The sequence below is a fragment of the Arvicanthis niloticus genome, chromosome 3 (assembly GCF_011762505.2).
Source record: "Arvicanthis niloticus isolate mArvNil1 chromosome 3, mArvNil1.pat.X, whole genome shotgun sequence".
NCBI classification, from domain to species: Eukaryota; Metazoa; Chordata; class Mammalia; order Rodentia; family Muridae; genus Arvicanthis; species Arvicanthis niloticus.
The window spans coordinates 5721244-5736546 of record NC_047660.1 but is presented as its reverse complement, the minus strand read 5'-3'; the positions used below and the strand labels follow the sequence as shown (position 1 = coordinate 5736546).

The 15303-nt window shown below is 44.2% G+C and overlaps 1 protein-coding gene across 1 annotated transcript in view; it reads right to left on the bottom strand.

Moving 5' to 3' along the window:
* Abcc4 (ATP binding cassette subfamily C member 4 (PEL blood group)) overlaps positions 1 to 15303 on the bottom strand; it is a 219035-nt gene that overhangs the window by 86103 nt on the left and 117629 nt on the right. The window lies entirely within an intron of this gene.

Genomic DNA, 15303 nt, shown 5'->3' with positions numbered 1-15303 from the left:
AGGGATGACAAACACTTCACAGATTTCCTAGGGGAACCTTGGTGTTGAAGTAACCATTAAATGCTTTTCAAAGCCTTAAGGGGAAGAAAAGGCAGGAAGATAGATTACCCATGAAAGTCAACAGTATTGCACATAACCAAGTACCCATGCATGATATAGAACGGGCAGATCTCTAGAAGAGTCTCCCAGACTGGAACTCTAGACTAAGGTAGGCTGATGAAAAGCTACATACAGAGCCTGTGTGTTGGAAAATGCTCAAACATAATTTGCATATGATTTCAGGAGATTCTTAGACTGTGAACCACACGAGAAGCTACGAACTCCTGTTGCTAAGAAAACAGGAAGCTGACTACCATTTGACCTCTCCTGTTGTAGGAACGTACTGCTTGCTTGTCCATGCATTTTTCCTTATACAGCATCCCGTAACTATCATTTGTGGCCAAATGATCATGAATTAGTTCATAAAACTGAGGGTTAAAAGGACAAAAACAAAGGCCTGAAAATACCCAACCGTCTCAAGAACGTGATCGCACAAAGATGGCAGTAGCTTCTGAAAGCACTCACAGAGTCAAGGAATTCTACTTCTACAAAAGTCAGCATCCAACTCCATGGTAAGATTACCCTGGCTGGCAACTGCCACCCGACATGCAATATCAGCTCTTTCCATTTCCAACGCTTACAGGAGCATATGCAATGCTCAAAAAATAGGACAGCAAAACATTTGGCGTGAGAACATGACGGAACTTGAAGACAATGGGCCCTCCCACTACCCGCCCTATGTAAAACAACTGAAGGTGTGCTGGAAACAGATCAACCAACACCCAAATCTGATCTTCACTTCTATCTTCAGTGCATCATTTTAATACCAGGGAATTGCCAACAGATGTTACGCCAAGCTGGCTAGGCTGTTAACCGTAAATATATACACCTTTGTTAAGACTTAAAGAAGTGTTTATAAAGAACAGCCTTTGCAACTACTGTATTACTTCTAAGTCTAGATAAGCTTTGCAATAATAGAACAATACTGTAATGGCTTTAATTTACTTATCTTGTCAGGGAAAGAGCTGGACACATGTTAGATAAGCCATCACCTTGTCCTTACAGAGAATTCTGAACTATTAAAATACCCCAGCCCACACCAGCCCCCAGGTCTCTCCCAGTCCCACCCTATCTTTCTCCCTACCTCAGCATCCCTAGCTGAATCTAAGATTTCAAGGGTCTCTAAAGCTGGCAGCCGCTGTTGCTCAGCCCTCATGTTTCTTGACTTCTTCAACAGCATCCGAGACTGTTTGGTACCCTCCTTTGAAATGCCATGCATGCTTCAGGATGCCATTATTTCTTCTTTCAATATCAGCCTTTTTCCATTCCTCCACCTTGCCTAGTCTCCAGGTTCAAGTGTCTCCTTTATATGGTGTGGGCCTCACCATTCCAAAGCCTACCCTCATAAGGATGGTTTCCATCCCCTCTCACTAGGTCAGCCATTCCTAAGCCAAAACCACATCCACGCCTGATGTTTCTCTTACATTTTCAATGCATCCAGCTGGTGGTCTTCTGCCCATCGATGTTGCCAGTGGGCGTAACTGTGAAGGGTTTGGACTGTAGGAGGGGACAGGTTCGATGCCTTCCTACTTCAAGTGTTTAACATGGGCCAGTTAATAGCTTCACACAAATTTCAATGTAAGCTTTACAGACTTACAATGTAACTTCACAACTGTCAAACATGCATACATTTTAAGTAAAAGCTACATCTGTGATTCTTGTTTTTTAATACTTTGGAGACCCTTTGTGAGTTTCAAGCAACAGCAGTTAGGCGTTCTAGGTGGCAAGTTGTCCCAAAGACTGAGCTGACCTTCCCAGCTCTGAGGCTTGTTATTACATCAAATAACTTAATCAGAACACAAACTGTTTTTAGATTTCTGCAGAGGTAATTAAATAACAATCCAATGCCAATTAATCACAGTCAAGTAAGAAGTCTGTGAGAGGAGAACTCTATACACACTGGAGACTATTTAATGGTCAAATACTTGGCAAGCCCTTAGTTAAACAATGATTCATTAAACCTCCTTTGCCACACAATGGCTAAGCTAAACTCAACGTGAAAGAATCGAAACTCCTTTGTTCTCTCATAAAAAGACATCAAACCTCTGTGCGTGATATTCTTTTCTCCCTCACTTAGCAGGCTGCTCAACTGCATGATTCAGGATGTATTCAGCTGCTCCTGTGCCCAGAGGCATCTGCAAATCCTCCCAGAACACTAGAGCGGGCAACTTCTCTCTTCCCATCTGCATGCATGCAGAGTTGGACAGCTGACTCCACATACCTGGATGTTCTGCTCATACTGAGCAAAGCCCAGACTCAGAACCACCTCCCACCATGCCTCCTCTCCCCTTCAACACACACACACAAAGAAGCTGGGGCCATCTCCATAGAAGGAAGTGATTTCCCACTATACAGACCCACACAACTTGCCAGCCCAGCAAAAACCCACAGGACAATTTTGGTTCCCCTGTGCCTCCCTTATCAACAAGGCTCTTTTAAATTAAATGTCATTATAACACAGTTAGTTCCCTGTGAAAACCCATGGACCCACTTCAAGTTCAGCTGATAATTCCCAAAGGCTGCTGAGGGCTGCTCGGGCCTCTGTGACTGCCCTGCAAGTTCATCTCTTCCTGTGGAGAAGGCATGAAGCAGAGAGAGACTGCTGGGCATCTGCGGGGTGCGAGGCCCCAGAGTTAGAAGCAGGCCCCTGACTCCACAAATGCTTCTGTCTATTTAAAGCAGCACGTTTGCAGTTCGTTGTATATTTGACTCTGAATTAGCAATCTCAGGGGCAGACGAGGATGGGTTCCAGGCTGTAATGCCATAGAGGGATCCGCTTGGTAGTTGATTTATGGCTACATTGCATCTATCTGCCTTAGTCTAACCCAAGCACAACCAAACACTAGGTTATCACAGGTTTATCAGGAAGGTAAAAATAAAATTTTACTTGGAAGTGGAATTCGATGGTAGAGTGTTTAGACAAGGAGGAGGTTCTGGGTCCCACCCATAACGTGGGAATAAATACATTAATTAAGTTAAAACTTCAGAAACTAACTAAATAAAAAAATTATAGTTCTCTTCCTTGAAGAAGAAAGTATGTACTAAGAAATTTTGTGGAAAAGGAATATGTGTGTGTGTGTGTATGTGTGTGTATGTCAGTTCATACCTTAAAATTGAATTCATTAAAATACATCAAAGCTAACTATATACAACATTATTTAAATAAAAACACTAGGAAGTCTCATAGAGAATTTATTTTAACTCCATTTATATACTGAGCAATGGGAAATAAAGTCCTCCTTTTACTGGCTCTTGTATACAAAATACTAAAATTATATTTAGATCATTATAACAGTAAACACAGGGTATATTAGGTATTTACTTTAGTGTGTGTGTATGTGTGTGTGTGTGTGGGGGGGTGTAAACTGTGACATCTTCACACAACAGTAAAAAATAAATCGTCAGAGAACTGTCCGAGTGACCCTGAAGTGTGATCTCCCAGCTGTGAGCGCCTCTGTTTTCTGGTGGCTTATCAGCCCCTGATGCGAGCGGGGCCCCGAGTGTGTCTCTTTCTCAGCTAAGCTATGACATAAAATGATTTCAAGGAGGGGGAAAAAAGTCACACCGCATCTGACATAAACACGCCGTGGCAAAACAAATTTTCCTGCAAATATAAGCAGTTTTACAGTCTATCAAAGTGGTGCCAAAAGTGGATTTATGCGTATTAAAGTGCTGACGGGGACGGAACGTTCCAGCAATAAATACAGCTCGTTGTAAACCAATCGTCAAATCAATAAAGTCATTAAAAATAGATCGCATTTTTCAAGGAAATGGTGGGGCTAAGGGGGGAGAGAATCTTTGCTGGCGATGGAGGGTGTATCGTCAGACACAGCTGTCGATTAACCGGCCTGCCCTGCATCTCCTCCATGGGCCTTCCTTGCGGCCTTATCTCCCACCATGGGCCATGTAAACTGCCATACAGCATTTCCTGACTCCCCACAGGCATCTTATAAATACAAATAAGAAAACACACCCTGGATTTTTCCTCTCCTTCCTTGCCCCAGACTGACAGAATATTATCACTATTGTAGCGTCTCCCACATCAGCCCTGGCTTGTTGGGCCAGAATGCTCAGCGATTATAACATCCATTTATCTAAACTGCCAACACATAACAAAATTCAGGTGGGGTACGTGCCACTTAAATTAATTTACTACTTGAAAAAGACTTCTTGTGGCCATCCTGTCAAAAGGAAGCAGGAAAGGTGTTGAGAGGCTGTGAATCAATCTAAATACAGTTTGCATTCAATCTAAATTTCAGGCGTAGGGCAATAAAAGAGAATGCACCAGAAGGGAACGTGATGCTAGGAGCCAAAAAACACTGGCACTCTCAATATAGGAACCTGGGGTCCCTAGCGCTTGTTTCTGGGGACCCACTGCCTCAGGGGACCTAGCTCTCCTCATCACCGAGGGCACCAAAAGGCACCACATCATCTACCGACTGAAAGAGGGATTCAGCTCTTCACAGCCTAGAGGAAGGAGACTGCTAAAAGCCAGCAACAGCTAAGGGCTGGCAGCCATGTGGGGACTAGAACTTTGGCAGACGATGGGTGGGTAAGATGCTATGCTGAGTACTGAAAACATAAAACATACCCTGGTGATATGATCTGGCAATTATGTTTCTGGGGAGACACCCAAAAGAAATAAAAGTGGGAATACAGGTGTCAGTACAGCCCTGAGCACAGCAGCTATACCGACCCAGGCCCAACTGTCAGACGAGAGATGAACGGACGGAACAAACCATGCTGTACGGACACAACAGAGTATTACTCAGCCTTTAAAGGGAGGGGGATGCTGACCTCTGCTATGATGTGTGCGATGCCAAAAGACATTTGTCACAAAGGGAAAACTATTTTAGGCTCCATTTACAAGAAGCACCTAGAGTTTCAGACTCAAAGGGATACAAGCAACAGAGCAAGTGCCAGCAGCTGGGGCAGGGGACAAACTGGAGTCAGGGCTGTTTTGTCTTTTGTCACAATAATGAGAAAAGAACCCAAGCCTCCTGGCTCTAGCACCCTTCCCCCCAGCTAGAAGCCAGTCTGTCCCACACACTCATCCATTCTAAACTAGACCATCGTCTTGCCAGTGCTACGGAGAAGTCCCAGGTCTAGCAGCTCATGTTACCATCTGGGAGGAGATGAATCTGCCTGAGTACTGTCCCAGCCAGCAGCCCTGCAAAGTAAATCTTACACTCAGAAGGGGACTGGAGGCCACAGCCAAGAACAAAGACCCAGGAATGAAGGCCTATGCTGCACCTAGGCAGAAAAAGAAGGCTGGCCCACTGAGGGTGGGGTGGCCAGAAGGACACTAGTGGCACCTAACCCACAAAAGGAAAAGGAGAGATGGGTGAGATGCTGTACTGAATCTTCTGCTGCAGAGCCGGGGTTACCCTTCAGCAAGGCATCAGCAATTTTTCCATCTGGAAAACACATCGCACAGTCCATACATCCGGGGCCTGCTGCACGCCTGCCTGCCAGTGCCTTGTAAACACCTCCGTGTTAAGATGCAAAACATCAACATAAACAGAATCTGCCCCGGGAGTGACGCGGCTAAATTGACACAATCATAGAGTCACGAAAGCCTCCTATTTTCTCAAGACAATCTCAAGTCGGGGAGCCCCATCGGAACCCAGTAATTAGTGGGTCTCCATAACCAAAAGCATGATTAACAGCCTTTAGGAGGCGCCAATGGTCCGTTCCCTCTGCGACTTGTGTGACCTAAAAACAGAAAGCCAAACAGCTGTGGGAGACATACCAGGATTTTATAAAGGGGGAGGGGTGTGTGATGGAGAAGAAGGCTGAACTAGGGGCTTCCTCTGCACATCGGTCCAGAGAATGGGTTTCCTGTGATGAGAAACGGGGGCCACAGGGCAGGGGTGAAGACGGCTCTTAAATCTAGAGCAGGGGCGCACTCTATACATTATGCTAGAAAATGATATCTCAGAACATCCATCAAGACAAGTGTGACGGCAGGACATGGCTTAAATGACAAGGTCCTCAATGCTGGCTGAGCAGGAAGGGGTGGATGCTCCAGGTAAACATGGTGCCCGCCCAGGCAGCAAGACAGTAAGGAAGAAGAGGCAGACTTGAACTCCTTAAAGGAACTCCAAACATTCCTTGAGGGTGGGGCCTCACTCTCAGTGTGCCTGCACATGGTCTATTATGTCTACACTTAAGGCCACAACCAGCATCAAACGGTCAGGATCTGTATGACGTGTCAGCCCTTGAGGGATGCTTGTGTTAACACACGGAATGCCTTCACCTTTCTTTTTTAAAAAAAAAAGACAGTTGAATAAGAGAACTGGATAAATACTTTCTTCTCAAAGCAGAAGCAAACAGCACATCTCAACAGGTCAGGTCAGGAAAATTCACAATCCAGACCAAGTTCATTCCCTACTTACTTATGCTGCTCAGATGACAGCGTGAGGCGGGCCAGGCTGCCCTGGTAAAATGTTTTCATTCACAGTTTAGAAACTTTGCTAAAGAATCACCACAAAAGCACTTGGGAGGCAGAGGCAGGCGGATTTCTGAGTTCGAGGCCAGCCTGGTCTACAGAGTGAGTTCCAGGACAGCCAAGGCTATACAGAGAAACCCTGTCTTTAATAATAATAATAATAATAATAATAATAATAATAATAATAATAATAATAGAATCACCACAAAAGGGAGCAATGATAGTAAAACCGTAAAGTTAGTGAGAGAGGCTGGGGAGTGGCTCGGTCGGTGGTGTCCGTGCACAGGACCCTGGGATTGAGCCCCAGGACTGCATAAAAGGTTCATGGCCACAATCCCAGCAGTTGTGGACAGAGGCAGAAGGATCAGGAATGGCTCCTGGATACATTGCAAATCTGAAGCCAGTTCAGGCTACAGGAGATCCTGTCTCAAAAAAAAAAAAAAAAAAAAAAAAAAAAAAAAAAAAAAAAAAGAAAAGAAAAAAATTATAATGAGGATTATTTTAAAAATGTAATTTTCAGACTTAAGTTTCTTTACCTGAACCCTTTATTCCAGGATCTAATTATAATCTTGCAATCCTCATGTAAAAGTTAAGACACCATTCATATTGTAATGAATGTTCTAACCAATGGGCTAGTCCAGGGATGGAGCTCCGTGACAGACTGCTCCTGTAGCATGCCCGCTATCCTGCTTTCATCCCTGGCACCCACCAAAAATAAATAAATAATTGATAAAGTTGAAGAAGAAATACTGATGTTAGCAAAAGAAGATATTTTGACAATTGTATGCAGTCTGGCTTTTTTCCACTTACTTTATAAGTTTCAATTATTGTCCATAAACAGTAACCATAAGTGATTACAGGAAAATATGCTTATAACTAGAAGCTCCAAAAACCATTATAGATACAAAATGCAGAAATTCTATTTTTAAATGTCAGCTAGCCTTTGGGCCTGAGAGAATTCCGAATGTTCGGTCAGGGAGGCAACATTTATCTCTAGTTAAATTCCAGTCTATAACCCAATGGAATGAAATCAGATGATAATGGACCTGTTTTTAAAATATCAGCCATAATATGACATTTCAGGCTAATATAAACTTTTGTGAGTGAAAAATGATTTTACTAATATTTAAAGGATGACTCCGATTTTAAAGGGAATATTATGTAATCATAGTCTGTGGTACCAGAAGCCTTGCTAAAGGGTGATCTCAGCACTACTGGTGGAGAAAGGAATCCAGGTAAAGTTACATTTGTCAGATAACGTACTAGCAGCCAGTACCTCGGTGGTGAGCCTGTCTCACACTAACACTAGAGGTATTTGGCCAAATATGCAAAGCTGGAGAAGATGCTGAACTGAGACTGGACTAATAATTTGGGTGCAGTTACTTTCTGCTCTCTCACCTGAGGGTGGTAATCACAGGGTGGTAACCACACTGGACAGAAGAAAAGACAACTGTTACATCAAATACCTAAGGTGCCAGAGGCTCCAGAGAGAACCCAGGAACATGCCTGCCATGTGCCCACTTCACAGCCATGAAAGGCAATCTGCCATTATTGCCAAGAGGCCCTGTGTCCCTAAGGGACCCAAGCAGGCCATCTATACCGGAGACTCTCTGACATGAGTCTTTGAAACACCAGCTGGTCCCACCAGGCTCAACTAATGCTTCTTTCTGGAAGGTCCTTTTGTTTTACAGAGGCTAGTCAGCACCACTAACCAACCACAATAGGAAGTCTTACTGCTTCCCAGGCTGGTGTAGATATTACATATTCTTAAAATATAGAGGAAAATAAGATCCATACTTGCAGTGGTCGGTTTTAGGTCCTACACATCAGAATCGATATTTGAAAAGATTTAAAAATAATTAATAGTCCATTTCTGTATCTTAAAGGAAGAAATAGGAAGGACATGAAGAGCAACGCACAGAAACCCGGGTGTGACGCTGTGACTGTGTGATGCTGCATGCTTGCATCTAGCACTTAAGAGTCTGAGACAGAGGATCACCAGTTACAGAGCAGCCCAGGCTACACAGTGAGTTCCAGCCACTCTGGACTATATCATGAGAATCTGTGTCAAAAGAACAACAAAACGTAGAAAGAGATTCGAGTCTGTGGATTCCGGGGGAGTACAGGCCCTGCACTGTTGGGATGCTTCCAAGGAATGCCCTCACTCAGCAGAGGGGAAAGACTACCACAGGAAGGGTCCTTCCGGCCAGGTCCTGTCAGGTCCTGCAGTCTCCATCTAGAACATTCCACAAGACACACCGTGGACAGTGAGAGTATTCATTCTGTTCTCCTAACATAAATCATTTTAGGGACTGTCCCAACCCGATGTGCTTGCAAAGAGTTCACAAGACACAGGTCTTTGATCTTTGTGGCTTTACCATGTATGTTTTTAAAATTTCTGGAATGCACCCAGGGAGGCAAGCTGCTTTGACAAAGACACTATAAATATCCGAATAAATAAATACATACAAACATCTGGAACCCTGATTAAGCACCAAAGTTTTATTATTTGTGAAGGAAGGAGGACTTGGGGGAGAGAACACTAAGCGACATTTGTATTTTTAAGGGAAAATGTCCCATCTTTTCCTTATGATAAAGCCCTCATGATATAAAAAGCCTCTAGGGATGGAGTCCCAAAGAAAGGAAAGCATCAGCTCTCTGAGGCTGCTCTCCACAGAGCAACAGACTCTGTGAGACTTCACTCAGATTTAGTTTTAAACAATGAAAGATAGAAGAATATTTATGAAGTATCAGCCAGCATTCATAATAAAAGTGAATGCAAGCAATATATTCATTTGTATTGGTTTCAACTTAAGTATGCATGTGTACAGATCTTATTTCACTCTCTCTGAAATCATAGAGACTAAAGACCTAGCAGGCTGGTGTGTGCCTCTCTGTGAACCACTCACAACAGTAAGAACCAAGAGGAAAGCAGGGTTCTCCCTGTAAGTGTTAGCCAGTCCGCAGACAAGGTGGTTAAATGTAAACTAGTTATAACATACTTGCAAAGCTGGGAATGTCTTAAGACACCTCCCTGTTCGGGATACATAGAAAGCAAACTGTGAATGAGGATGTCCTAGTCCATTGTGGAATTCTCCAATAAAATGGAGGCTGGACAAGCACAGAGACGTCGGGTCAACAGGTATCTTATCACAAGTTAAGATGTCCTATTTCTCCAGGGATAGAGCAACGGAGTGGCTCCTGAACTCCTGACCCTCTCCCGTCTCCCCTGGCTTGCGTTTGCTCTCCTCCCTCCATTCTTGCCAACCACTCAGCACTACTCAGCCACGCCCTTTCCCTGTCGCAGGCTCATCCTGAAGCCAGCATCTCAGCTTTACCATAAAGCCTTACATGCCAAATGCCCATGCTTCTCAGATCTGCTCCCCCTTGCATACCTGTCTGGATTCCTGGCCCTCTACATGTGCAGTCCTTCTGTCCTTATTCTCTATGGTCTTACGTCTGCCTTCCCCATCCAAGGTACATGAGAACAAAGGCCCCGACGTCTTTGAAGACTTCTTGGCCTAGTTTGAGACCTAGTGCCTGACTTAATTCAATACCAGACTCCATAAGCATCTCTTCACAGATGGATGGAGGATAAAGTGACTGTAGAGGGAAGCCAGCACTTCTGTGGTATTTACCCATCCAGAAAAGAGACACCGTGGGAGACTCATCCTGAGAACTGAGACCGATGCTGTGTCTGGCTAGCACCTGACCACCCAAAGGATGAAAAGAGTCCGCCACACCTGGGTGTCAGTAAAGGTGAGAATAACAAATCACCAGTGGTCAAGTTCAGAACAAGAGGACTGTCCCAGCCTATGCCTGTGGCAGCTGCAGTGCAGAAACTTGGCACTGATACAAACGCATGAGGGTAAGAAATGTGGGGGGTAGCGAAAATAAATAACCCCGGCCCCAGGAGCCCCCAGCCCCGGCACCTCCACATCCCATGCCCAATGGGGCCGGGAGTGTTCAGAAAAGACACACACATTTATATGGTTCTGGTTTGCCTCTACCTCAAGGAAGGCGGGATAAAATTTAACAAATGGAAGAATTCGTCTTGCTCTTCCTTCTGTGTTCTTTCTTTGCAGCTTCAAGATATTTAATCACACAGTGTCATGTTCAATTGCTCTGTCTCCCTTACTCCTAAATCAGTAGGTGCTCTACCAGGGGAAAAAAACAAACAAGCCTTAAAGCAGAATAAACGATGGTCAATCACATACATACCAGGATGTGCCTCCATAACTGCCGCGGCAGCCCTCCGTACAGAGCTGGCAACTGCACACATGGGACCCCATGGATTCCACACTCACCTCCTCGCCTCTCACTCCCAATCTATCTGTTCGACAATACATGCCAAAGTTGGATCCTTGGCTATTTCCATGCCCCAGCCTCCACTTGAGGGACAGCTCCTCTTCCTCAGCCCCTGTCTCTGCACCAACGACTTCTCCGAGACTCTTCTCATGGCTGCTGTCAGCCACAGAAAATGGGTCTCTGCACCCCTACTCTGGCATGTACCCACCACCCAGCGCACTCGGTATGCTAACGGAGCTCTCGGTTCACACCGCTGTGATGAGGAAAGGGTTCTATGTGCTGAGAACCAAGGATGGCCTTTGGTCCCAGCAGCTGAACAAGAGTCAGCAGAGAGTCCCATAGCAAGAGACAGGCCGCTGAGGGATTCTCAAACACATTAAAGCCTGGCCAGTGATTCAGTTTTCTCTTGGGGGCTAGAGAGATGGCTCAGTAGGAAAGAGCTTCACATGCAAATGCAAGGACTAAGCCGAATCCTCAACACTCTAGTAAACCAGCTAGGTGTGGCAGCATACCTGTCATCCCAAGCAGGGGAGGCAAAAGAAGGATCCTTGTGCTTTATTGGTTAGCCAGCCTGGCTAGATTGGTGAGATCCAGGTTTATGAGACTCTGTCTCAAAAATTAGGAAGGAGAGCAACTGAAGAAGTCAGCCAATGTTGACCTCTGGCCTCCATATGCTTGTGTATACATGTACACACACACACACACACACACACACACACAACCACCCTTCAGCCATACAAAAGTTTCCTCTTGCAAAAATGAGCAAGATGACTTCCAAACTATTTCATTAATTCCGGTTACCAAAGTCTGTTCCGGAACGGTGGCTGGCCCTAAGAATCAATCGTCTTTGGTGCGTTCCCTCCCCGACAGAGCTAAGGGAGAGAGTATGAATTCCAGCATGAGGGGAAAGGGTTTGACTGCAAAGTCATTTGGTTAAAAAAACAATTTTTTAATCAGAAATTCTCCACTTGCAGGGTGTGAGACTGTGCCTGCCATGACTGGTAAGGCCCCTGCTGACAAGTCCGCAGGAATATTCTTGGCCCCGTATTTGTAGATTTCCATGGCCAATTTTTTTCATACTCATTCCTACCCCTTTTCCTCCAAATCCATATTCTACCCGACATTTCCCATCACTCACAGGTCATGTCTGCTACTGTAACCCACAAGAACAAATATTCATCCCCTAAGAGCCACGCCGCACAAGCTTTTCATGCATATTAGGGGAAAATCGGCCGTCTGCAGGACATCAAAGTCCTTTCAGACCATGACCTTAGCTGTGTTCTCTACCGGCATTCAAAACTTGGTTGCATTAAATAATACCAGTGTAGGCTCAGAATGAAATAAAATCATGACAGGATCCAATCTCTCCGGCTGTCATGGACTCCACTCCCTTAGATGAAAGTCCCGTGGCTCATCTCTGAAAGGTTCCCTTAAAGCTGAATGAACCTACTACTCACAATTGGAAACTGTTAATATTTTCATCAGAAATGAGTAAGAGAGTTTTAATTCACCAAGACATTACAACCAGGAGGCAAAGGTGACAAGCCAGATAGTTCAGGCTGTATGGGTTGATATATCCAATGCTACACGGTGGGGCTAGCAATGTACCTCAGTTAGTACAGTGCTTGCCTTGCTTGCATGACATTTCAGACCAGCACCACATATACCAGGTGAGTTGGCACATGGGAGCTGGGAGGCAAGAATCAGGAGTTCAAAGCTATCCTTGTCTCCACAGTTTAAGGCCCACAAACAAACAAAAATTAGCAAGACAAACAAAAAATGCTGAGGTGAAGTCAAGATTGGAGTGGGAAGAGCAGACTAGCATAGTGTTTCCCAGATCAGATCAGATCAGATCAGATCCCTGGACCTTTAAGGGCACTGCTCCTTCCCGCTAGGCCTCGCCTTCTTATGAACTTCCACTGAGATGTATGGCTACTTCTATTTGCTTTCTGTTGTGATAAAATACTCTGACCAAAACCAACTTGAGGAGGGAAGTGTTAGTTTTATTATGTTCACATTAAACTTTCAGGTCACAGTTTATCACTGAGGACAGAAACTCAAGGCAGGAACCACAGAAGAAAGCTGGTTACTAGCTTGCTGACCTCTCACTTGCTCCCTGTTTTTTTTTTTGTTTTTTTTTTTTTTAAAAATAACAAGATCGAAGCCTAGGGATGGTGCCGCTCACAGTGGGCTTGGCCCTCCTACATCTATCAAGGCAACTCTTTAAAGACATGACAATAGTCCAATCAGATTGAGGCAATTCTTCAGTTGAGGCTCCCCCTTCCCAGGTAGCTTTAGGTTGTGTCAAGTTGACAATAACAACTAACCAGAACAGTCACCTGGCTTTTGTCCAGGTCTAATGTGTGTCCTCAAACTTATCAAAGAAAAAAAAAAAGATTCAAAGGGTCAAAGAACTTAAGAGTTCTGAGGCTTCTATTAAGAGTGAGACACAAATTCATGATGAATGAAGCTCTACATCCAATCTCTCCAACTAAATTGTAGGTAACAGAATGTAGAAGAGTGATGTCTATATCAGCCCAGATGTTCATGTATTTCAGTAAATACATGAAAGGACTCTTAGGAGTGAGGCTGAAGGGGAGAAACAGAAGTCTTACACAAGTCACTACCTCAGATTAGCTACCTCAGATTAACAAAGCCAGAGAACAGGGCCTCCCACAGAGGGTGGATCTTTCCATTTCTATCGATGTAATCAAGATAAACCCCATAGACATGCCCACAGGTCTGTCTCCTAGTTGGTTCTTGATTCTATCAGCTTGGCAATTAGCACTAATGTGTGGTGGTTGAATGAGAAATGTCCCCCATAGGCTCATGGATTTAAATGTTTGGTCCCTGTAGGTGGTGTTGTTTGGGGAAAGTCACAGGACCTTTAGAAGAGACAACTTTGAGGGGAGAAATACTTCACTTGGGGCAAGCTTGAAGAGCTGTAACTTTGACCCACTTCCTGTTCTCCGGTTCCTGTGTGCTGATGAAACCAGATCTTGCTGCTTTCTGCTGTGGCCACCTGCTGAGCTTAAACTCCACCATCACTGTGTGTTATCACAGTGACAACAAGTAATACAACATCAAAACATAAAAGAAACCAAAATGGGCTTTCCCAAAGCACAAAAAGTAGTAATAGAAAAGTCATGTACCTACGTTTTCTAAACAAAAAATAAAAAAATAGCTAATGTTAGCTTTATATCCCATCACTTACTGCTTATGAAAAACTGCAGGGGCAAAAACAGAGAGCAAATTCTCTAACTATGAACACCTGGCTTTCTGAGGGCTCATGCTCCCAGAGGCTGCTGTCCTGTAAATTTCTTTCCCAAATATGGAGACCTCTCTAGAACAGGGAACAGTGAGAACAGAGAGCTCTGAGCCTCGGCCTCACCTGTGGCTTTCGTAACCTACAGTCTGAAAATCTTACATGGAACATTCCAGAAGCAGATAATTCAAACTTTTAAATGCCTTTAGTCATAGTACATTATCACTCTTCTACTCCATTGTTAGCTATTGTTGCTTATCTCTCTCGGTACATATTTCACGAATTAAACTTTGTTGTAAATAAAATAAGGGAGTGACCAGTCAGTGAAATGAGTAATGAGATAATTTGTTCTTTTTGAGTAAAGGACAGGGAGCTGCACACTGAAGTCTGCCCAGAAGCCTAACTCCATAAGCAAATGAAGGAACAGGGTCTGTCTGTGGGAACTGCTCTGGAATGTGCACACTCTGACTCCAGGCTGCCATCGTGCATGTGGGTCATCGCCATGAGCCCTGGTGCCCCCAAGTCTGACATCAAAATACCTGCACAAACGAGGTTCATCCTGAGCAGGCTGACAAGTGAGCTCGCCTTGTCTTTCTCCCATTTCTATTGATCTAGAGAACAGGCAGATGGAATTCCCACAATGACCACAAGCGTTTGACCTCAGTTCTTCTATAAGGACCTTCTGAAATCTCCATTATGTGGGGACAGGCGTTTGCCACTAAACCTGACTGTCTGAGTTCATACCCAGGACCCACATGATAAAACAGAAAGCCAAGAACTGGAGGTTATCTTATGAACTCCATACCCACCCCCACACAATACAAAATAAATAAATATAATAATAACCTATGAAAATTAGTTCTATTAAACATTACACTGCATCTCTAATAGCCCACTCAAAGGGTTCTAGATGAATATGTGACTGTGCTTAATTTGTCTTTATAGATGTTTTAGAACTAATAACAACACTTTAAAAAGATTTGAAAATTTTTTCCTATTTCCTTCCCCATCTCTACGCACGCACGCACGCAGCTGACCTTGAAGTCAGGCAACACTCCCTGCTTTAGCTTTTCAAGTGCAGGCATTACAGGTACAAGCTACCAAACTTTGTGTTCTATGTCTATATTTTTGAAAATTTCGCAACAAATATTCCAGGGTTCCCACTCAAAAATGAAGCTCA